The sequence below is a fragment of the Moschus berezovskii genome, chromosome 11, assembly GCF_049115385.1.
Source record: "Moschus berezovskii isolate FMDL1 chromosome 11, NW_MosBer_1.0, whole genome shotgun sequence".
In the NCBI taxonomy this organism is placed as follows: domain Eukaryota; kingdom Metazoa; phylum Chordata; class Mammalia; order Artiodactyla; family Moschidae; genus Moschus; species Moschus berezovskii.
This window is the reverse complement of record NC_142470.1, coordinates 15,477,538-15,503,944: the sequence shown is the minus strand read 5'-3', so window position 1 is coordinate 15,503,944 and position 26,407 is coordinate 15,477,538.

Here is a 26,407-nt window from a genome sequence, read left to right as displayed (position 1 = left end):
TCATAGACAGAAATGGAATAAAAGGGGACAGACATTCCTGTGCATGGAAGCAAGACATAGCCTGAGGAAGCAGAATTGAAAATAAAACATAAATCTCCTTTCCTGGGAGCAGTGTTCTTCCTGATGAGGGGAGCAAATGGCATACATCATCTATAATTTTAAAGAATATGGCACATTTCAAAATAAATGCAGCTATTATTTTCTAAGATGAGGGGAACTTAAAACATTCTTTAAGCATCTTGATTATTAGGAACAGTTCCCAAGTAGACAGAAGAAAAGAGTGCAGAATATACCGCTATTTCTGTGCCAAACAGTTACACTGAAGGATTCTGAGGCCTTTGGTGTAATTTGTGTTGTTCTGAGAGGCTCTGACACACCTTCAGTTAGAGACTTAAATGCTGCTCTCTCCACATACCAACCATGTGAGCTTGTGTGTGCGTGTGTGTGTGTGTGTGTACAGACACACACACGTATATGTACATTATGTACATGTACACATATACCATATATACATATATATGCTATAAATATACTCTAAATAGTGTATAAATATATATATATAAACAGTATACATTGCATATATTTATATACTTTTCATTAGTTTCTGTTTTTTATAATCTTTAGAAATGCATTGAATCATACCTGTGTCTGCTCAAAACTCTGTAATAACCTAAATAGGTAAAGAATTTGATAAAGATTAGACACATGTATATGTATAACTGAGGGCTTCCCAGACAGCGCTGCTTGTAAAGAATTCACTGGCCAGTGCAGGGGACATAAGAGACACAGGTTGGATCCCTGGGTCAGGAAGATGCCCTGGAGGAAGGCATGGCAATCCACTCCAGTTTTCTTGCCTGGAGAGTCCCATGGACAGAGGAGTCTGGCGGGCTACTGTCCACTGGATCACAAAAAGTCAGGCACGATTGAAGCAACTTAGCTTACACATAAGCATATGTTCATACACTTGCTCCTTGGAAGAAGAGATATGACAATCCTAGACAGCATATTAAAAAGCAGAGACATTATTTTGCCGAAAAAGGTCTGCATAGTCAGAACTATGGTTTTTCCAGTAGTCATGTATGGATGTGAGAGTTGGATCATAAAGAAGGCTGAGTGTTCAAGAATTGATGCTTTTGAACCGTGATGTTGGAGAAGACTCTTGAGAGTCCCTTGGACTGCCAGAAGGTCAAACAAATCAATCCTAAAGAAAATCAATCCTGAATATTCATTGGAAAGACTGATGCTTGAAGCTGAAGCTCCAATACCTTGGCCACCTGATGCAAAGAGCTGACTCATTGGAAAACACCCTGATGCTGGGGAAGACTGAAGGCAGGAGGAGAAGTGGACGACAGAGGATGAGATGGCCGGATGGCATCACCGACTCGATGGGCGTGAGTTTGCATGAGCTCTGGGAGACAGGGAAGTACAGCAAGCCTTGGTATGTTGTAGTCCATGGAGTAGTAAACAGAGGGACATGACTGAGTGACAGAGCAACAGCACGAGTGTGTAACTGAATCTGCTTGTTGTCCGCCTAAAACAAACACAACATTGTTAATAAACTGCCTTGCAGTGTAAAATTGAAAATTTAAGAAATAATCAAATTAGATACGTGTATGTATTAAAAAATACCTGCTTCCTAGAAATATACCTAGGATCAAAATAAACAAGTTAGGTAAACACATTAACTGATGACCCCTTTGTGCAAACCTGCTGACCTTCAGTTTGAGAATGTGCTTAAAAGATTTGCCGGATGGGAATCTGCTCCTCACAGACACTCCTGAGACTCCGCTGTCCACACACAAACTCTGTTTAGTCGCTGACCTTGTCCTTTTAATTTCCCTACTCCCCACCTACAGCAAAGGCTGTTTATTTTCCCCAAGCTGTCAGTTTGGCCAATGAGCCCCTGTCTTCTAGTCTGAGTTCCAACAAGCGTATATCTTGAAATCCGTGAAGAAATCTTACTCCCTATCAATAGCTTCCTGGCTTCAGCTATTTAAAATATCTCTGCACATTTGTACCATTTAATGACAGGAATATCTTCCTCCAGAACCTCCAGGGTCAAGAGAAAGGACCTCTCTGAATAGCCCTTACCTGTACACAAGATGCATGTTAAATGAATAAGCAAAATTATTGCTCCCGTTTTGTGAGAACAAGAACGGCTTACTTGACAGACGGGTAGACCTATTCCTGTTATTGAATCAGAGAACAGTCATGATGTCAGCCTAAACTGTCCAATTGCAGAAGGTGACATGAGATGAAATTTGCAGACCTGAGAATCCGCCTGCCCAGGAAACACTGTGGAGCTGATTCAGGACCCAGCCATGGTTCAAGTGTGGCCCTTGTGAGAAGCAGGACTTGAAGAGTTGGACAGGGGTGGTACTGCAGAGGCTCGAGGCAGGCAGGGTAACAGGGATATAGGGGATGTCGATGTGGTGGGAAGGAAGAGGCAACACAGTCAGCCCAGGGTGGCCAGATGCATCCGGGAAGGTCAAGCTCACAAGAAGTGACTCATTTTCTCAGGATGGCATCTTGACGCCTTCTGCGCGGACTTAAGAGGGACTCCCTAAATTAAAGCAAAATGAGAATGTTTGTGGTGACCATGACAGCCCTGGCCCCGCTGAGGTCCAGCACCCTCAGTGAAGCCTCCCAGGTGCGGCACAGCAGGAGCACCTACTTCCATCATAGCAGCTATTTTAGCTGCATCTCCCTGAGTTCTTACTCACTTCCTGACCTAGAGAGTGCTGCACAGAAAGAGAAAAGAAAAGGCCATGTGTGTGCGTGGGCACATTAGTCCCTTCAGTCGCGTCCGACTCTCTGTGACCCCATGGACTGTAGCCTGCCAGGCTCCTCTGTCCATCGGATTCTCCAGGCAGGAATACTGGAGTGGGTTGCCATGCCCTCCTCCAAGGGATCCTCCCGACTCAGGGATCAAACCCACTTCTCTTATGTCTCCTGCTTCGGTAGATGGGCTCTTTACCACTGGTGCCACCAGGGAAGCTCAAATATGGCATGTTAATGCATCTATGTGGAACTTAGAAAAGTGGCTTAGAGGATCATATTTGTGAAGCAGAAATGCAGACACAGATGCAGAGAACAAACGTATGGATACCAAGGAGGATGTGGGGGTGGGAAGAATCGGAAGACTGACATATATACACTATTGATACTGCACATAAAATGGATAATTAAGGTGAGAGACGCCGGCTCTGGCAGCCCAACCGACCACGCGCAGAAGCGTGCCCGAGAGGAGCTACCCCAAGTCCAAGGTAAGGTCCAGTGGCTTCGCTTTGCTGGAGCAGCTGTGAAGAGACATTCCACGACCAAGGTAAGAAAAAACCAAATAAGATGGTAGGTATTGCGAGGGGGCATCAGAGGGCAGACACAGTGAAATCATAGTCACAGAAAACTAGTTGATCTGATCACATGGACCACAGCCCTGTCTAACTCAATGAAACTAAGCCATGCCGTGTGGGGCCACCATGGTGGAGAGGTCTGACAAATGTGGTCCGCTGGAGAAGGGAATGGCAAACCACTTCAATATACTTGCCTTGAGAACCCCATGAACAGTATCAAAAGGCAAAATGATAGGATAGTGAATGAGGAATTCCCCAGGTTGGTAGGTGCCCAGTATGCTACTGGAGATCAGTGGAGAAATAACTCCAGAAAGAATGAAGGGAAGGAGCCAAAGCAAAACAAATACCCAGCTGTGGATGTGACCGGTGATAGAAGCAAGGTCCGATGCTGTAAAGAGCAATATTGCATAGGAACCTGGAATGTTAGGTCCATGAATCAAGGCAATTTGGAAGTGGTCAAACAGGAGATGACAAGAGTTAATGTAGACATTCTAGCACTCAGTGAACCAAAATGGACTGGAATGGGTGAATTTAAATCAGATGACCATTTTATCTACTACTGTGGGCAGGAATCCCTTAGAAGAAATGGAGTAGCCATCATGGTCAACAAAAGAGTCCGAAATGCAGTACTTGGATGCAATCTTAAAAATGACAGAATGATTTCTGTTCATTTCCAAGGCAAACCATTCAATATTACAGTAATCCAAGTCTGTGCCCTAACCAGTAATGCTAAAGAAGCCGAAGTTGAACAACTCTATGAAGACCTACAAGACCTTTTAGAACTAACACCCAAAATAGATGTCCTTTTCAGTATAGGGGACTGGAATGCAAAAGTAGGAAGTCAAGAAACACCTAGAGTAACAGGCAAATTTGCCCTTGGAGCACGAAATGAAGCAGGGCAAAGGCTAGTAGAGTTTTGTCAAGAGAACGCACTGGTCATAGCAAACACCCTCTTCCAACAACACAAGAGAAGACGCTACACATGGACATCACCAGATGGTCAACACCGAAATCAGATTGATGATATTCTTTGCAGCCAAAGATGGAGAAGCTGTATACAGTTAGCGAAAACAAGACCAGGAACTGACTGTGGCTCAGATCATGAACTCCTTATTGACAAATTCAGACTTAAATTGAAGAAAGTAGGGAAAACCACTAGACCATTCAGATATGACCTAAATCAAATCCCTTATGATTATACAGTGGAAGTGAGAAATAGATTTAAGGGACTAGATCTGATAGATAGAGTGCCTGATGAACTCTGGACGGAGGTTCGTGACATTGTACAGGAGACAGGGACCAAGACCATCCCCATGGAAAGGAAATGCAAAAAAGCAAAATGGCTGTCTGAGGAGGCCTTACAAATAGCTGTGAAAAGAAGAGAAGCAAAAAGCAAAGGAGAAAAGGAAAGATATAAGCATCTGAATGCAGAGTTCCAAGGAATAGCAAGGAGAGATAAGAAAGCCTTCCTCAGTGATCAATGCAAAGAAATAGAGGAAAACAACAGAATAGGAAAAACAAGAGACTCCTTCAAGAGAATTAGAGATTCCAAGGGAACATTTCATGCAAAGATGGGCTTGATAAAGGACAGAAATTATATGGACCTAACAAAAGCAGAATATATTAAGAAGAGGTGGCAAGAATACACAGAAGAACTGTATAAAAAAGATCCTCACGACCAAGATAATCACAATGGCATGATCACTCACCTGGAGCCAGACATCTTGGAATGTGAAGTCAAGTGGGCCTTAGAAAGCATCACTACGAACAAAGCTAGTGGAGGTGATAGAATTCCAATTGAGCTATTTCAAATCCTGAAAGATGATGTTGTGAAAGTGCTTCACTCAATATGTCAGCAAATTTGGAAAACTCAGCAGCGGCCACAGGACTGGAAAAGGTCAGTCTTCATTCCAATCCCAAAGAAAGGCAATGTCAAAGAATGCTCAAACTACCGCACAATTGCACTCATCTCACACGCTAGTAAAATCATGCTCAAAATTCTCCAAGCCAGGCTTCAGCAGGACATGAACTGTGAACTTCCAGATGTTCAAGCAGGTTTTAGAAAAGGCAGAGGAACCAGAGATCAAATTGCCAACATCCACTGGATCATGGAGAAAGCAAGAGAGTGCCAGAAAATCATCTATTTCTGCTTCATTGACTATGCCAAAGCCTTTGACTGTGTGGATCACAAAAAAACTGTGGAAAATTCTGAAAGAGATGGGAATACTAGACCACCTGACCTGCCTCTTGAGAAACCTGTATGCAGGACAGGAAGCAACAGTTAGAACTGAACATGGAACAACAGACTGGTTCCAAATAAGAAAAGGAGTATGTGAAGGTTGTATATTGTTACCCTGCTTATTTAACTTATGTGAAGAGTACATCATGAGGAACGCTTGTCTGGAAGAAGCACAAGCTGGAATCAAGATTGCCGGGAGAAACATCAATAACCTCAGATATGCAGATGACACCACCTTTATGGCAGAAGTAAAGAGGCATTGAAAAGCCTCTTGATGAAAGTGAAAGAGGAGAGTGAAAAAGTTGGCTTGAAGCTCAACATTCAGAAAACTAAGATCATGGCATCTGGTCCCATCACTTCATGGGAAATAGATGGAGAAACAGTGGAAACAGTGTCAGAATTTAGTTTTTTGGGCTCCAAAATCCCTGCAGATGCTTATTGCAGCCATGAAATTAAAAGACGCTTGCTCCTTGGAAGGAAAGTTATGACCAACCTAGACAGCATATTAAAAAGCAGAGACATTGCTATGCCAACCAAGGTCCGTGTAGTCAAGGCTATGGTTTTTCCCGTGGTCATGTATGGATGTGAGAGTTGGACTGTGAAGAAAGCTGATCGCCGAAGAATTGATGCTTTCGAACTGTGGTGTTGGAGAAGACTCTTGAGAGTCCCTTGGACTGCAAGGAGATCCAATCAGTCCATTCTAAAGGAGATCAATCCTGGGTTTTCATTGGAAGGACTGATGCTAAAGCTGAAACTCCAATACTTTGGCCACCTCATTGGAAGAGTTGACTCACTGGAAAAGAGTCTGATGCTGGGAAGGATTGGGGGCTGGAGGAGAAGGGGACGACAGAGAATGAGATGGCTGGATGACATCACTGACTCGATGGATATGAGTTTGAGTGAACTCCGGGAGTTGGTGATGGACAGGGAGGCCTGGTGTGCTGTGATTCATGGGGTCGCAAAGAGTCAGACATGACTGAGCGACTGAACTGAACTGAACTGAACTGTAGCGGATTCATGTCAATGTATGGCAAAACCAACCAATATAGTATTGTAAAATAATTAGCCTCCAATAAAAAAAATTTTAAAAAGAGTTGCTTTACTAGAGCTAAGAAATAAATAAATACAGAAAAGGGGATTAATGGATAAAAACCAGATTTCAAAAAATATATGCTATAAATTTTCAAAGCACAAAAATTATGTTTACTTTGATTGAATTTCCATCCAGAGCATTTAACAAAGCAATTGTTGCACAACTGTACATGGGAAATGCATGCTATGTAAGAACATACAATATAGCCCTGTTTATCATATCTTTGCAGACTGCACCAATTTGTACGGCTAGAGAATATATGTTCGGCATGGTTGCAGCCTTGCCATTCTCCCTGGTTAGTTTTTGCTTTCATTCCATTGCTATTCCATGTAAGTATTGAGGTCATTCTTGTTTCTGAGCCCAAGGTGCATCAAATACTAATTGCTTCATATACAAAGCTTTCTCTGGTATAATAAGCACAAATTCATGTAAACAATACACAATTAGCTGGCATAGGCTTTTTATGAGAAGATCGGTAATCTAAACAAGGTAGCTTATCTAATCGAGGAAAATGTTTTCTACCTCATTTCTTTATACAATAGTGACTGTAAGATAAATTGTAGATAATCAATATAGTATTAATAAGCTATTTAAAATAAAATATTTAGAAGCTGCCACTAATTTCTATGTTAAACAAAGTGAGATTGCAGAGCCTCAGTTTGACTACTCAATCTGGGTTACAAAATATACAGAGTATAGGTATAAACATTTTAGAAAGAATCCCACGTTACTTTATGTTGACAGAAATCCTTTATACATGGTGAAGTAATGTATGTAAAGGTATTCAGCACATAGCCTAATTCATGGTTGGTCAACATTAGTTTCCATCCCTTTATTTCTAATTTCAAATTGATCACCCAAAATGTGCCTCTTAGAAGTGTTCTTGGATTTCTCTCGGACGTGAGTTTGAACAAACTCTGGGGGATAGTGAAGGACAGGGAAGCCTGGCGTGTTGCAGTCCATGGAGTCATAAAGAGTCAAACAGAACTTAATGAGTGAACAATAGACTAAAAATTCAATCAATGAAGAAAATTATTTGTCATATTCAATGGTTCACTTGTCTTTTTTAAAGCATCTTTTCAGGTGTTATCTAAGTGCATAACATGCAATCATGCTATTATATCAATTACACATTGGCTATTTTTGCATTAGAGAAAATATGCATATGCATTTCCATCGCTGCAGTTTTCTCCTCCACTTTCAAAAGAAAAAAATGTGTATACATATATATACACACATATATTACAGTCAATTGTTTTTTACCAGCACCATCACTTTTGGGAATAAGTTTAAGTCAGATGAACTCTATAGCTCCTTCAAAATCTGTGACATTCTATTTTCTAAAGGCTTTTGAAATAAAAGAAAAACATTTAAAAACCATCCCTGGGAATAGTCTAAGAGATATAAAAATGGTTGCATTCAATGGTCTCTTGCAAACATAACCTCTAGTGTGTTTATGAAAAAAATGAACAAGAGAATATGATAGAAATGCAGAGAACATTTGGCCTTTGCATTTATCTTTCTCTGAACACAAATCCCCCCTGAACTTTGTGTCAACTACAAAAATGTCACCAACGAAAAGCACATTAATCACAGGACACAAACTGTTGTTCATTTACCTGCCTACCTCTCCCTCACAGACTCTGTGTAACTCCTACTAAAATCAACAATGAACATTTTTGTGAGGTGTTTTATTTCCTGCTAGATCATTTTTAAGCTGTGACTTGATGATGCTTACGGGGAGGGGACTGTCTTAGAAGATAGTTGAACTCAGGAATACCTAGCTTACCCAGCTGGTCATCTTCTATTAAATAAGAACGTCCTATCAAGGAACCAGAATACCAATTGATAGTCACGGTTTTTCTGTGGCTTTAACCAGGTAACTCCTGCCCTGCTATGATACTCCTGAGGTCCTCAGCATTCTAGCCAAGTGCTCATAGCTTGAGTCTCCATTGTTTCATACCTATGGAGAGTTAAGCTTCAGGGGCCAAGAAACAGTCCCCTTAAGGCAGACTGAAATGAACAAAGGACTTGGTGTCAGGGTGGGGGATTCTGTCTTGTCAGTGCAGGATAAAGTCAGAGTCTTAGCCTACAATTTAGCAAATTAATCCTACTAATGGTAGTCAATCTACTAGATGCTTACAAATGTTGGAAATAAGAAAAAAGTAGCCCTTGTTCTTGAAGATTCTAAGAGCGTGGCATGGAAACACACAAAAATCATTAAAATGCAGTGCCCGCGTTCATTAGGTGACAGATATAAACAGCGACGGTGAGTTGAGGGAAGGGAGACAGAAGAAGAGTCTGAGCTTGTTTTGAAAGACGAGTAGGAGATTCCAAGGAGAATGTGAGGGAGAGGATTTCAGGTGGGGGTGGGGAGGAGAGCCTGTGGGTACCCATGATGGCAGGAAAGTTCTGGAAAATGTTTGACTGCAACAAACCTAAGTGCAGAGAGGAAAGAATGAATCTAGGTCAACCTCGTGACGTGTGAGATGAGTCAGAGCATTTTGAGGATGATCATCCACGGCTTGAAAAATTGACCCAAAGAGCACATATTAATTGAGGGATTTCTGTCCCCTCACCCTCACAGTACTGTTCCATTTTAACCCATAAAGTTACCTGCAGGTCTGAGTACAGGCACCATTCAGCTGTCTCTCAGGGGACTGGGTTAATTTCAGGTCAAACCTTGGCCAAAAAATGTAAGTCATACTTTCCCCTTTGCTCTGTGGTTCTTAATCCGCTTCCATTTGAGGTCAACGTCTTTATTGATGAAATATATTCTTTAGCAGTTCCTTTATATATACAATAATATTTTAGTTATACTTTTGAGATATGTGTAGGCTCACATGTGGCTGTAAGAAATAATGAAGATTTCTTCCACCTTCCCCTCAACTTTCTCTGATGGTATCATCTTGGAAACTCTTACAGAGAACCACACCAGGATGTCACCATGGACACAGTCCAGATAGAGAATGTTTCTATCCCCACAAGGATTCTTCCTGTTGTTCTTTCACAGTCACACGCTCTACCTTCCTGTCCCCACTCTCTCTTTAATCCTGGCAGGGGATAATCTGTTCTTCATTTCTACAATTTTGTCATTTCAGATCTTATATGAATGGAATCCTACAGTCCTTTGGAGACTGGCTTTATTCACTTGGCGCGATTCCCAGGGGATGCATCGAGGTCGTCACGGGCATTGATAGTCTGCTTTCTATCGCTAAGTGGTCTTCCATGGTATGGCTCCACCGGGGATTGTTTAACCATCACCTGTTTAAGGACCTCTCAGTTGTTTCCTTTCTTGGCTGTTATGAACAAATACTTATGAACATTTGCATATGCGTTTTTGTGTGGCCTTGGCTTTTCAGTTCTCTGGCACAAAGGCCCAAGTGCAACTACCGGGTCTTACAGTAGTAGCGGTTTTGATCAAACAACAATAAGGAAAACACCCAAACTGCCTTTCAGAGTGTATACACCATTTTATATTCACACCAGCAGTCTATTAACATCCTCACCATTCGCTCTCTGGGTGTTGTTACTAATTTTGTTAGCCATTTTCATAGGTGTGTGATAATATATCTATCATTGCAGTTCTTCCCCAGCTTTACTGAAGTATGATGACTAATAAAGTGTGTTTGCTTAAGGTATACAACATGATGTTTATATACATATCCATATCTATATACATATAGATACACATTTTGAAATAATATCCCAAATCAAGCTAATTAATATATCCATCACATCACATAGGTACCATTTGTGTGTGTGTGTGTGTGTGTGTGTGTGTTTTTGTTGGAAACATTGAGACCCACTTCCTTAGAAAATCCACTGTGCTTATGGCTTCTATTGCACTAATGGCTAACATCATGGGCTGATCATATTCCTCCCAAATTCACATGGTGAAGCCCTAACCTTGCAAAACTCACTGATCAGTCCTAGGAGTAGTTTTGGTGTTTCGTTCCTTGAGATTTTCTACATAGAGAAACATACCGTCTGCATGTGAGCTTTTTTCCTTTTTTTTTTCTTTTCAGTCTGCATGTCTTTTATTTCTTTCCCTTGTTAGGGTTACAGAAGGAAGTAAGTCCTCACATATGTTGTAAGGGACAAAGACCACATGCATCCTAAGGTGCTATGCTGCACCATGAAACCTACAATTACAGCACTCTTGTATTAGAAAGCTAATGCAAGTCTTCACAGTTGGCAGAGAAAGAGAGCGATAGCACTCATATCTCTATGACGCTATAATGAGGACGACTGACTATGAAAATATTGGTACCAGAGTATTTGGAATGTGTTAGCAGCCTCCTTTGTGGGACTAGGGCAGTCACGAAAGCGGAGTTCTGAATTCAAGAAACTGCCTAGAATAGAATCAGCTCTTCAGAATATACTTAACTACAGAAACCAGTAACCTGTGTTCAAGTCCAAGTCCCCAGTGAGAGATCAGGACACAGGCCCTGGGAATGCCAACTTCTAACACCAAGTACAAGTGTCAGAAGGACTGTGAACCAGGCACAGATCACAGTTGGCTGTGTCTTGGATATGTAAGATAGGTGTCAGTCAGAACTCTCTTCACTGCAAATGACAGTAAATGACTTAGTTTGGTTTAAACCAAACAGGAAATACATTAAATCAAGAAATGGAGATGTCTGAGGAAGAAGCTCAATGGGTCCAGGTGCTCAGCTGTGGTCATTATTGTTCTTCCTGGTTAGATTCTTTCCCTGTAGACCTTATCCGAGCATAGCATCCATGGCTGTCAGCAATTCCAAGCTTATATTCTTTAAAGCGAGTAAGCCTCAGCACAAGGAGAATGGTCATTTTCTAATATTTTCAGCAGAAGTGAATGAGAGGCCTTCCTGACCAGGCTTTGGTCACATGACCCTCCCTGAACCAGTTCCTGTGGTTGCTGAATTCAATCCTATTATTCAACTAACATTCAGTTAAAATGGACTTGTGAAGAACTGATGGTCTTTATTATTCTGTGAAATGTTTTGTGCATGGAGGTTGGTGCAGGAAAACTATGATATGAGGTTTCGCATTCACACAGAAAGAATCTCATGTAGGGAAGTGCCAGCATGTGAAACACCTCCTCATTTTCTCTCTGAGTCTCCACACACAGCACGCTGAGTGTGAGCTCAACAGCACACGACAGAGGCCGGCTGCCTGACTGCCAGTGAACCCGGCACCCTCTGTCTGAGTTACTGTGTGCAGAGCGCAGGGGAGGCAAAGACATCTTTATAAATGAGAGCACCACAGCTTCAAAATCAAAACACACAGCATTATATTTTATGGATCTGCCACAGCAAAGTCAACACCTATGTGGAGCTGTTTCCTGGAAAGGCATGCTGCAAATGTTCAAGCAACCCTTCTCTACTTTCTAGAGTATAGCACTCAGCACAGTAGAGGAGCCTTTGCAGGAGGGATCTGCATGTGAAAATGATCGGGTCAATGAAACTTACCTTGTGAAGAGACGCAGCCCTTGAGATGACTGAGGACACTAGGAAAGGTCAAACTGCCTCCAAATTGCCAACATCGGCTAAAATACATCCTCACACATTTCCCGCAGTTTCCATCAGGCCTCCTTCAGTGAATCGCAGCTGGCTGAGCTAAGATGAACGATGCTTCCTCATATGGACCAGGCCAAATGCCCGGAGACAGCGTTGGGTTTTCCCCGTGAAAGCTGAGCACAAGGTGCACAGGCCTATCGTAAAGTCTGAATGGCATCACCCATGTGATCTGCACAGCAGAGCAGGTATAAATAGTTCTATACCCGGAACACCGAAATACAAGAGATGAAAAAGTTTGTCCCTCCTTTGAAGGACCCACATTTTAAAGACAGAGATGGCAAAAGTGACTGATCATGGGTGGGAGGGACGGGGAGGATGTTCATACAGGAGGAGGGGAGGGCTCAGAGAGGCTCCTTCCAGGAGGGAAGGAGATCTGAGGCTTAACAAAGCAGAGATAGGAAGCAAGAGGGTTCAGGAAGATAGGAATTGTGAATTTGCTCAATTGGGTCTGACTCTTTGTGACCCCATGGACTGTAGTCCACCAGGCTCCTCCATCCATGGGATTTTCCAGGCAAGAATACTGGAGTAAGTTGCCATTTCCTTCTCCAGCGGATCTTCCCAACCCAGGGATCAAACCTGGGTCTCCTGGATTGCAAGCAGATGCTTTTACCATCTGAGCCACCAGGGAAGCTGGTGGATGGGGAAAAGACACCGTGAAGGTAAACTGAAGGGCCCTGATAAGCAGAGGAAGCGCGGTGGGTGACACAGCCGCCAGGGACTATGCTCAGGGTGCAGAAAGGCAGTTTTATTTCCCAGTGCCCTGGGGCTGAGTTTCCACGCTTCAGGCTGCGGGAAATTGGATGCAGAGGTGTGTATGCTCCCCTTTGCTCCTGCATCCTTTTCCCTTTCTTCAGTTTAGTTGCTCATTTGTGTCTGAGTCTTTGCAACCCCATGGACTGTAGCCCACCAGGTTCGTCTGTCCATGGGATTCTCCAGGCAAAAATACTGGAGTGGATTGCTGTGCCCTCCTCCAGGGGATCATCCTGACCCAGGGATCTTTATGTCTCTTGCATTGGCAGGCAGACTCTTCACCACTAGCTCCACCTGGAAGGCCCATATGTCTATACATCTATACCTATTTGCAGGAGATGTAATAAGATACATTTACTTTTATCACTCAGGCCCTTCAGAAGCTATGATCTAGGATTGTCCTTGAATCTGTAAATCTTAAGATAAAAGCTGAACTTCTTAATCAACTAACAGTTAAAAAAAAAAAAAAAAGACACATGATAGCCCAGTGGCCTAGGGAGAAATCAGAAGTGCTTGAATCTTCCTTCAAAATGATACAGTTTGGACCCTTTTAAAAGAGAGCTGGAGAAAATAGCTGAAGCATCTCCTCTCCCAACTTCTTGCTGCTCTCTTCCACGCAGGGTGAGCAGAGGCAAGCATGGTCACAGCCCACCGCATCCAGTGTGGAGACTCTGCACCTGCTCAGCACTTAAGACTCATGTTTACGTGAAAAGCACAAGTAAAGTTAATGAGCCATAAAGTTGGAACAAGCCAGGATATGATTTTGGAGCCAAGGTCCTATGGTAATACATTCACTGCTCTGCTGTATGTTTTTAAAATTTGTATTTAATTATATTGCTGCTGTAATTATAGGGAGCTTTAAAATGCATGGGATGTTTGCAAAGACCTTCATTTATTGCCCCTAATTGCATCCTGAGCAGCGACGTCTTACATTCATCAAGAAGAATGAGAAGAGAATGGCTGAAGCCCAGCGGTGCTTGGTGATTCGGCTCATGCTGGACCAGTGTCTAGAGCTGCAGGCCTCTTTCTTTTGAAACATCCGCCCTTAATATGTATCGAACTTAGAGATAAGCACTGTAGCTGGGAGAGAGATAGCATGTGCTGTATCTCTTTTTTCCTAAGTAGCATGGTCTCAACTGACCTCAGCACGCTGGCCCTTTAGAGTACTGATTCATTTTACCTCCATTCACAGGACAAGAATGGAACTCACTGGTATTTTAGCTCAGATTAGACGTGAGTAGTTCTTTGCTGATAGTGAAAACCTCTACATATATTTAGTGGAAAGAGAAAGGCAGTGGGAGTCTACCAGAGCTGGGCGTGATCCTCTACCAGGGACTTGATTTTGAGCATTCTGACTTTTCTCAGATTGCCCAGGCTCATATAAATGTATAAAAATATGTATGTTAGACAGCAACAAAAAGCCTCTCACTAGATGATTCAAAATCCAAAGATCTTACCCAACCCAGGGACAGAACCTGAGTCTCTTACGTCTTCTGCATTGAAAGACAGGTCCTTTACCAGGAGTGCCACCTGGAAAGTCCCTTGAAGTATCCTGCTTGCTTTCACATGCCCTTGAAACTTAGAACCACCACGGCATGAATAAATTTGAAGTGCATTTAGTGCTATCAGAGTTAGAACCACTACCTTGATGAAGCTGAGTACATTTTAAAGCAGTGTGGTCAATATTAGTGTAATGATGATGGTGGAGTTGATAGCTACTTAGTCATAACTATTTCTGTTTCCCAAGCCCCCTGATAAGCTCCTTATATTTATTCTATCACTGGCCTCTCAAGTAATTTTATAAGACAGGAATTTTTATTGTCTTCATTTCATACATGAGGGAATTTGTATGTGAAAGTGAATATTCAGAAAGTGAAGATAATTTTCTAAGATTGCATATTTATTCATTAGTAAAGTTGGGTTAGGGTTTAATTCCAGGTCTGACTCTAAAGTCATAGGACTTGACCACTGAGACTCTTCTTATTTAAAAAACTACAAAGGTACCACTCCATCTTCACTCTACGCGCATGAATTTATTTGGTCTAATGAAGCTTTGCTTTTCTCATTTTTCATCACAGACATGTATCTGGTGATTCCCAATATACCACAGTAACCTTTATCCCCAACTTTTTCTGATATCAACGCAAACATTATATTCCAGAAATATACACTACTCTCCCAAAATATAACTGCTTCGTTCCTTCCTTAACACACACACAGGATTTATGAATCAATTTAGAACATTTGCTCTGTGGCAAATATTTTGTTGTATATAGACACAAAACCTGACCTCACTTAGTTCCTTAAGCAAAGTATGCTGTCATTAAAACATACAATTACGAATATTACACATAAAATAAGAGCAAAACTAAAAACATTTCAGAGGACGGTATAATTAAGATGGCTGGGACATATTGAATGCGGGTGAGGGAGAGGCTGCAAGAATCAAAGAGAACAAACATCGATGGGGTTAAAGCTCTGCTTTCAGCGTGCTTGAGCATTTTCAGACACATGTGGTTTTTCTAAATGTTTAAAAATATCAGAAAGCACGATGTCAGAAAAACAATACTGTGGAGACTTTTATAGGATCAGTTCAGTTCAGTCGCTCAGTCGTGTCTGACTCTTTGCGACCCCATGGACCTCAGCATGCCAGGCTTCCCTGTCCATCACCAACTCCCTAAACTGGCTCTAACTCATGTCGGTGATGCTATCCAACCATCTCATCCTCTGTCATCCCCTTCTCCTCCCGCTTTCAATCTTTCCCAGCATCAGGGTCTTTTCAAATGAATCAATTCTTCGCAACAGGTGGCCAAAGTTTCAGCTTCTTCGTTAGTCCTTCCAATAAATATTCAGTACTGATTTCCTAGTCCTTCCAATGAATATTCAGTACTGATTTCCTTTAGGATGGACTGGTTTGATCTCCTTGCAGTCCAAGGGACCCTCAAGAGTCTTCTCCAACACAACAGTTCAAAAGTTTATAGGATCAACAGGAGCTTATTCTTTTCCTGGGAGAAGAAGTCCAAGCAATGAGAGTACCCTGAGGCCCAGGTGAGCTCACATTGCATGGTCTCCAGGCCAGCAGCATTCACAGAGAGCTGGATCACCCCCTAAGAGGGCATGGCAATGGTGGGGGAAGGCATCCAGTTGTTAATGAACCATGAATAGCGCTGTAAAGTGGAAGGGAAAATGATCTTCGAGGTCAGAATCCTAGGCTGGCGTATTTTAGATGCAGCTCCTTGGGAAAGTTCCTTAACCTCCCTCAGCCTCCAGCTTGTCATTCAGAGAATGAAGTCTACCTATGTACCTTTCAGTGTCAGCAGGATGATCAAAGTGGAGAATGGTTTTAAAATATGCTTCAAAGTCCAGAGGAGCAGGCATATGCTAGTTTTGTTGTCATTGTTATTTGTGCATAGTGAACCCGGCTCAGATAGTAAAGAATCTGTCTGCAATGCAGGAGACCCAGTTTCCATCCCTGGGTCAGGAAGATCCCCTGGAGAAGGGAGTGGCTAACCACTCTAGTATTCTTGCCTGGAGAATCCCACGGACAGAGGAGCCTGGCAGGCTACAGACCAGGGGGTCACAGAGTTGGACATGGCTGAGTAAATAACACACACAGTGAACATGTAATACTCTGCACCTAGAAATTATCCCTGATGTTAACTCATATCTAACATTATCTCAGTCCTTTTTCTGTTATTATTAAATCATGGAGATGTCACTCCTAAATATGCTTTGATGAATTATAATCATGAAATTGGAATGACTGAGTAATTTTATTTTTTCTCTCACTTAACTACCAAGCACAAAATAATATCATATAATTGAGCATATTCTGGGATTAAAAAAGAGCTAATTTGCTAGAAATAAAATTTCAACATTGTTCCTTGAGAGAAGTTAACATTTGGTAACTTTATTAAAAAACACCTGTAATTAATTTATAAAATGCTTAATTAGATTTTCACATTATACATTATTCTTATTACAAAGGGTTATAGGGAACATGTAGGAAGCAATTGGAGACACATAGGAGGAAATTAAATACTTTTATCATTGATTTTTATTACTTTCTACACTAAGCTGACCTACAATCATTTTTAATGCAGACATTTGTGTAGTTGTGGGTTCATGTGTGTCAACACAGTCTCCTTGGTTTTGGTCACAGCTCAGGGACATCTTTATGCCTTTTAATACTGTCATGGGCTTCTCCAGGCCAAAATACTGGGGTGGGGTGCCATTTCCTTCTCCAGTACTTTGGCTCCAATACTTTGGCCACCAAGCCAACGCCTTGGAAAAGATCTTGATGCTGGAAAAGATTGAAGGCAAGAGGAGAAGGGGTCAGCAGAGGATGAGATGGTTAAATAGCATCACCGGTTAAATAGCAAGGGATGTGGATTTGAGCAAACCCCTGGAGGTAGTGGAGAACAGAGTAGACTAGTGAGCTGCAGTCCATGGGGTCCCAAAGAGTTGGACATGACCTAGTGATCGAATAACAGCAAGGAGAAAAAGCAATAATAGGGACATCTGGTTAGTCTTGACTTTCGGCCCTGGTACAAATTGAAAGTCTCTCACTTAAGCACCAAATTCTGGGATTAGAAAAATAACTAATTTGCTAGTAATCAAATTTCACCATTGTTCCCTGAGAGAAGTTCTCTCCCTGAGAGAACTCCATGGACAGTGTGAAAAGGCAAAAAGATGTCCCTGAGCTGTGACCAAAACCAAGGAGACTACGTTGACACACATGCACCCACAACTACACAAATCAACTTCTCTCAGGGAACAACAAAGTATTGGAAAGTCTGGAAAGTCTTGACTTTCAGCCCAAATACAGATCTCTTTAGGCTCCTAGCAGTCTCTGCGGCTCATATGCGGCTCATATTCAACCTTCCCTATTCATATTATCATGATAACCAACAAAAAAGTGGCTCTTTGAGAAATACACTGAGAAAGAGAATTGCTGGGATCATAGATCTCATTTTTCTACGTAATGCCAACAGGCTATCCAGAGTGTTTGCACTAACTTTTATTTTCATCAGTAGAGTGTCAGAGTTCCCAGTCTTCCACTTTTCATAGCACTTGATGTTGGAGACTTTTCAATATATACCCATCATGGTGTCCTACAGTTTTAATTTGAATTTCCATGATCATAATAGGCAAAAAGTACTTTCCCATTCATTTAATAGGATATTGTTGAAAATACAATCCTCTCCTATCTGGTCTGCAATGCCAAAAATAACAAATGTCAGGAATAATACAATTGGTATTAAAAAGATAAAAATGAGTAGAATATTTTTAATTTTGAGTCAACTTGAATGTTTATATCAAATGGAAAAATTCCTAGATAACAAATAAAGCTAGCTCAAGAAAAAAAACAGGAAACCCTAAATAATCCTGAATCCAATAAAATCACTGGATCTGAAGTTGTTGTTCAGTTGCTAAATCATATCCGACTCTTTGTGACACTATGGACTGCAGCATGCCAGGCTTTCTTGTCCTTCACTATCTCCCTGAGTTTGCTCAACCTGAGTCCATTGAGTCAGTGATGTCATCCAACCATCTCATCCTCTGTCATCCCCTTCTCCTCCTGCCTTCAATCTTTCCCAGAATCAGGGTCTTTTCCAATGAGTCAACTCTTTGCATCAGGTGGTCAAAGTATTGGAATTTCAGCTTCAGCATTAGTCCTTTCAATGAATATTCGGGGTTGACTTCCTTTAGGATGGACTGGTTTGATCTCCTTGCAGTCCAAGGGACTCTCAAGAGTCTTCAACACCACAGTTCAAAAGCACCAATCCTTCAGTTCTCAGTCTTGTTTGTCCAACTCTCACATCCATACCCCACGAATCTGCAATAATATCTCACAAACAAAATATGAAGCCCAAAGCCTTCACCAGCCATATTGTCAATTATTTAATGGCAATTTTAAAGCTTTCAAAATTTTCCAGAAGCTGGAGAATGAGAAAGCCCTTTCCATGACTCATTTTATAAGGTTATCATGATCACTTTAGTAAAAGAGAAATAACGAAAAGGGCACAGTGATGAAGGAATATTACAGATAAATATCACCAATGTTGACACAGGTGGAAAACTATTAGAATACGGGCAATAAATGCAACAATATTTAATGTAATGCAATTACATCTCTCACCCTTCAGAAAGGAAAACCTAATTTAACTTTTAGAAATCAATAAATGTATAGAGACAGACCAGCAGAGTACAAGTCACCAAATGGGAGAAAAAAATTGTGACACAATGGACAGCAGAGAACTAGTAAAAACTACAGCAGACTATGTGAAAACAGCAGACTATATGGCAACCAGATTACATAAAAGCTACAGCACATCAATTTTTAAAAGAAAAATAGAAATGGGTACAAAAAGCTAATTTAGTAAACCTAAAAAAGTAAGACAACTTTATCCCATTCAGTTCAGTTCAGTTCAGTCGCTCAGTCGTGTCCGACTCTCCGCGACCCCATGAATCACAGCACGCCAGGCCTCCCTGTCCATCACCAACTCCTGGAGTTCACTCAGACTCAAGTCCACAGAGTCGGTAATGCCATCCAGCCATCTCATCCTTGGTCGTCCCCTTCTCCTCCCGCCCCCAACCCTTCCCAGCATCAGAGTCTTTTCCAGTGAGTCAACTCGTCGCAGCATGAAAATGAGAAAATGCATATGAGAATAATCGATAGATAGAGAAAGTTTTTAACAAAACTTCTAATGCATTCGTATGAAACACACACATAGGTCTCAGTAATAGAATAATTACTTATTGTAATAGAATAATTACCAATAATTGCTTGGTAATAGAATAAACCCAGGATAAGTCCATCACCTGAGAAAGTGTATCTGCAAAAAAGCGACATACACATGTATCTATTCTTTTTCAAATTCTTTTCCCATTTAGGTTGTTACAGGGTATTGAGCAGAGTCTCCTGTGCTGTATAGTAGGTCCTTGTAGGTTGTCTGTTTTAAATAGAGCAGCATGTACTAAAATCAATACGTGTATATGTATAACTGAATCATGTTTGCTGGACGCCTGCGACTAACACAACACTGTGAATCCACTGAGCCCCGCTATAAAATAAAAAGCTAAAATGCATACATGAAATATTTACAGACATCTGCAGGAGTTCCTTCTCTCCTCTTTTCCCAAACCTTCTTGTCTTCTCTCCCCTCCCTTTCTGCCCTTTCTAGTCCTGAATCATTCTATGCAGAAACCACTGTTTCTTGACCAACAAAGTAGGCTTGAACATCCAATTGGGCTGGAGAGGCAGAGGGCTGGGGAGAGTCAAGAGTGGGTCTTTAAGGCTCTCAGCATGGCAACAACAACTAAATGGTGTTCATGTGGGGGGAAGGGTGTGTTAACTAACCGTACCGTGGTGATCATTTTGCAGTACACGTGTCTCAAAGAGTCACACTTTGCATCTTAAACTAATCCAAGGCTACATGTCAATCATACCTCAATAAAGCTGGATGAAAAAGGGAGTTTGGCTCGCAATGTTCATTGACTCATGTATAACCATTTAGTAGAAATTTGAAAGAAAACGGTACACAGAACTGCAAGAAAAAATGTTTTCACTTCTTTCTCAGGTAGCTACACTTTCTTAGTAACGGCACGTGTACACTGCTAGACACTGCACAGTTTCTCAAATCTTGGAATTGGGTTTGGACACTGTGACTCCATTTCATACTGTACATTATTTTTTTACATGGTACTTGTGTTTTATCATATCTGCTGATCTTAGTTTTGAAAAGATAAAGCATCATTGAAAAGATCGCAGCATCCTTCAAGCTCATAACTTACAAAGTGTCTGGCAGAGTATGAGTTTCTGCCTTTCCCTTAAAATACCTTTTTTCATCCTTGGGATTTATTGTGGTGCCCTGGGGCACCCTGGCACAGAGTTTGGGAACCATAGTTCTACACCTATAACCAGAATCAAGTTCAGGTGGTTCCTGAAGAAACGGGGATGAAACAGTACCCAGGAGCAGATGCAATGCATGCCAGAAGAATTGCCAGATTCTGCCAATTTACACTGACATCCTGGGGGAATATGTGTAGGAGTGGTTTCTAAGTGAGTTAAATTAAGCCCTGCCCAAATGGCAGATCCATGTGCAAAACCACTCATTACTCTCATTTTACGCTACTACATTTTGGAGTGATTCATTACACATCAACAGATTACCACGAGAACTATTCCAGGGATAGTATTATATTTTCGTTTTAAACAGACCACATTGGTTTTGATGGAGAAAATGTATTGGAATGAGAGGGTCAGACAGGACACATGGGGATCAGGTTAGTCTTAGGCACACGTGACCAAGGGCATGCCTAAGCAACATTCAGCAAATATTCATCAACACACTCTGCCACACATTGGAGATGTGGGGTGCATTGAACAGCCTCGGGCCTTATGGCTTAGAATTTATATTTAACTACAAAACTGGGTACTAGACAAGCAATTAAATAAATGTGAGAGACATTTTTACATGGCAAATGCAGCTACCTAACTAGTCTGTAAGTCAGCGTGAGAAGCAGTGGTGTTTCATCTAAGGGGTTGTTATTAATATTTAACCTGAGATCTTAAAGATCTGAGAAACTGACCAATTAAACACGGTGTGTGCATGTGGAGTGGAGGCGGGGCGATGGCAGAGAAGATGCTTCAGCCTCATAAAAGAGCACTCTGTCCACGTGGCTGTGTAGGCGGTACAGAGGCACTCACCACAGAGGAAGGGATGGCATGGAGAACTGAGCGGCTCAGATGGTAAAGAATCTGCTTGCAATGCGGGGGGGACCCGCCAGGTTCAATCCTTGGATCAGGAAGATCCCCTGGAGAAGGAAATGGCAACCCCACTCCAGTCTTCTTGTCTGGAGAATCCCCATGGACAGAGGAGCCTGGTGGGCTACACTCCATGTGGCCGCAAAGTGTCGGACACGACTGAGCGACCAACACTGATTGACTGACTGTGCCAGTCCTGGAATCCATTTCTGTGGAATCCTCCTTTCCCCAAACGTGCCAGATGAATGAAGCTATAACTGCAGTGGTTCTTCCTTGATTTGAAAGGTTACTTCGTGCAGACTTGGGGTTTGGGGAGTAGATTTCACATTGGCTTTCCTTTCTATCTAAATGTGTACAGGAATATCCTCTGAGTCCTTCCCATATGCCTTCTTGTCACATTAAAAACACTGGCAGTCATTTGTACATCTCATCAATCTCCCCCATTAATTCGCTCAGAACTGGTGCTAGACAGCAGATGGGCAAAAATGTGCTCCAACCAGCCAGCCGCTCCCCGAAGACTGTGGCTGTTACCGTCCCAAGCCCGAGAGCTATTAATCACCTTCACTGCTGTTGGACTAGGACCTGCTTCGGAGACCAAAGGCTGGCACTGTCTCAGTTCTCCAAGGTTTGGGAAGGCAGTGAGTGACTTCTTTTGGAACCTTCCTAGTTCACAGTGCCTCTCAGCTTCCAGCCCTTCTGAGAACTATCGCCTGTGTCTTATCGCCTGTAATTACATTGCAGCTCCAGAAGATGCTCAGGCTACCTCAGGCATCACCCCGCTCAGCTCCCATAGAAGATTGTGGCATGTTGTCTTAGGACCCATGGAACAGGCTTCGGAATTAAATAAGGGAAGTGGGTGTGAGGCAGGCTTTTCTGACGGTCTCAACCTGGTTGTCAAAATAGAGGCAAGAACTGCAAAGTTAAATTGGGGAGCTGGTTGGCATCACCGCGAACCTTTCAGATGAAATTGCTTCAGGATAGAAGTTTCAGTTTTGGGAGAACAGATGGTGGGTGCCCCGAGTGAGACCTCACCTTTGCCTGAGACCGAGAGAGGGCAGGCAAAGGTGAGGTCTCACACTCGGGGCACCCACCATCTGCTCTCCCAAAACTGAAACTTCTATCCTGAAGCAACGGACATGAATTTGAGCAAACTCTGGAGACAGTGGAGGACAGGGAAGGCCGGTGTGCTGTAGTTCATGGGGTTGCAAAGAGTCAGACACAACTTAGTGACTGAACTACAACAACAACAAAATTAATTGTAAATTATTGAAGTCTTTCCCCATTTTTCCATTGTTCAACATTGTTCAGACACACAGGCGCTGCCTACACAATAAAAGGTGAAAGCTCTAGAAGTCAAGCAGCCTCACAGCCTGCTCAAAGACCCTGATGTCTCCAGTCTTGTCTCCTGTCTCTTTCTGGTCCACAACAGACACGCATTGTGTCCCTCCCAGAATCAGAGTCTTTTCCAGTGAGTCAACTCTTCACATGAGGTGGCCCAAGTATTGGACAAAGAGCTGGGTTTACGATGACAATCTGCGGTCACCCTTTTCATTCATACTCCCTAAAAAGGCATCTCTATTATCTTTCCAGACATCAGTGAGAATCACAAATGGTGGAATAAGTCTATTCTCTGTGTCTGGTTCTCCACTGCTGCCCTGTAAATAAAATCTTCAGTACCATTTTTCTAGATTCCATATATGTGTGTTAGAGTATGCTATGGCTCAGAAAACTCAAACAGTAGTTCTGTATCAACCTAGAGGGGTGGGATGGGGAGGAAGATGGGAGGCACTTTCAAAAGGGAGGGGATATGTGTATCCCTATGGCTGATTTGTGTTGAGGTTTGACAAGAAACAATAAAATTCTGTAAAGCAAGTATCCTTCAGTAAAAAAATAAAAGACTGGTGGAATAAAGTGGAAGGGACAAGAAAGGGACAGGGAATTAAGAGGTACAAAGTAGAATTTATGAGAGAAGCTACAAGGACACATGGCACAACACTGGGAATATAGCCAGTAGTTTAGAAAACTGGAGGGCAACCCACAAAAATTGTGAATCACTATATTGTACACGTGTTACATGTAACATGGTGCCACGACTATATGAATAATAAAAAATGTTGGAATGAACCGGCTAACCTGAGAGGTACCCTTCACTACCCTGTGGTCATCTAGAATTTGGCCAGTTTTTCAGTCAGGCTTTTGGGGTTTTCCATCTCTCTGTGTCAGTGAACTTTGAGAGCAGTGATCCTGAAGAGTCACCGAGGACACAGAACCATGTCTGATGGCTTGAGGACTTCATGCCCTGAGGAGGAGATAGGGCAGTGGATGCAGAGATCACCGGCATCGGCTGAGTGCCCCAGAGGATGCCGCCTGGTGCCTTTAATGATCATTTTCAGGGAACTCAGAGTTGAGCTGAGTTTTGAGGAGTGTAAGCCATGTGTCTCCTCATGCGAAGAGTTGACTCACTGGAAAAGACTCTGAGGCTGGGAGGGATTGGGGGCGGGAGGAGACGGGGACCACAGAGAATGAGATGGCTGGATGGCATCACCGACTCGATGGACATGAGTTTGAGTGAACTCTGGAAGTTGGTGATGGACAGGGAGGCCTGGTGTGCTGTGATTCACGGGGTCGCAAAGAGTCAGACACGACTGAGCGACTGAAATGAACTGAACTGAACTGAAGCCATGTGTGTCAGTAAATAAGAAACAGTTTCATTAAAATCAAGGGTGTGTAAGGATCCATGGCTTGTTAATAGCACGAATCCTTGTGTACACAGTGCATGTCTGTTGTGGATCAGAAAGAGACAGGAGACAAGACTAGAGACATCAGGGTCTTTGACCAGGCTGTGAGGCTGCTTGACTTCTAGAGCTTTCATCTTTTATTCTGTAGGCAGCGCCTGTGTGTCTGAACAATATTGAACAATGGAAAAATGGGGAAAGATTTCAATAATTTACAATTAATTTTGTTGTTGTTCTAGTTCAGTCACTAAGTCGTGTCTGACTCTTTGCAACCCCGTGAACTATAGCACACCGGCCTTCCCTGTCCTCCACTGTCTCCAGAGTTTGCTCAGATTCATGTCCGTTGAGTCGGCAATTCCATCCAACCAACTCATCCTCTGTCACCCGCTTCTCCACCCTCAGTCTTTCCCAGCATCAAGGACTCTTCACATCAGGTAGCCGAAGTATTGGAGCTTCAGCTTCAGTTCTCCCCCTGAGAACTGTGGAATCACCATCGCCATCCTCATCTGAGATATATCCTGGGACAACTGTGTAGTATTATTGGGACTACAGCAAAAGTAAGTGTGTAGCCTGTGCTCTATTATGGTTTGGCAAAAAGAGCAGAAGAGTCTCTTCCCACCTCAGAGGCTACATACCTCTGGTTTTCAGCCTGGGGACCCTCAGCCTCCTGTGAATAGTCTGCCACTGGGTTGCACAAGCCCTCTACTTAAAGTCAGAAAGGACAGGAGGCATCTTGCATGTTTCCTACAATTAACTGGGAATTAACTCACAAACCAAGGCTTATAGGTCTAGACTGAAGCAAATCTGAGAGCTCTTAGGGTAGAAACTTTTAGTTCTGCATCTGAGCGACTTTGAGAAGATCACTAAATATTCATCCTCTGTTTCTCTGGCTCTGTATCTGGGATGAAATAACACTTATGCCATAGATTCGTGCTGTAAATGAAGGAGATGGTGCACAAAACATGCTTGGTGTAGCACCCAGTTCATACAAACAGCTTGCTAAACACGTGTCACTCTGATACGGACAAATGCAAAGCATAAAATAATAACATTGTGTATTCCCATATCAGCTTTTAAAAGGACCAAGTTTCTGCAGTGTTCTTTAAAATCCATGACAGCCTCCATGGGAGATGGTTCTAGACACTAGGTTTCTGAGACTGATGCCTGTTGCTCATCATAAACTTCTTGAATGGGAAAATGTTAAGAATTGGCAAGCAAATAAATGGAACCTAAAACACATTGCTTTTCAAAGGAGGTATTTAGAGAGCACACGACTGATCTGATTGCTCTGGGCTTCCTTGGTAAGGAAGAGAGAAATAATTACCCTCCACAATTGAGCATGCTTGTAAGACCAGGAATAAAGACAATCAAAAGTCTAGAAAAAAACAGAACTGCCTACAAGGTTGGAATTCTCCTCTTTCCTCTTCTCCTTACTACTTTCTTACTTTTTTTTTTCACCTGTGCTTTTTCTTTCTTTTCCTTCTCCTGTGATTCTAAAGACTTATCAGCTTGGTGTGAGATGGTTCTCTTACCAGCATGTCAGGTTGCCTAGTATTAACATGAGTCCATCAAAGGGCTAGTCAACAAGGACAGGATAGGCTATTGATCTGTTAGTTGCAATTATAACCAACTCTACTCATAACTTAATAGGAAGTTATCAGAATAAACTTTAAGTCGGTCTGGAGACTAGAAGGGGTGAGACATAGGTTAAAGCCACACCGTCTGCAGCCATACAGCTTTTGTTTCTTCCCAGCTTATCTACTCTAATCCTACTCTCACATTTCTCTGGTTATTTGTCACCTAGGTTGCCCATGCCAACTCAATTGCCTTCCCTACCAAAGTATTTTCACAATAATTGTCTTTACCTAATTCAAAATTGAATCCCATCTCATTTGCCTTCATCTCC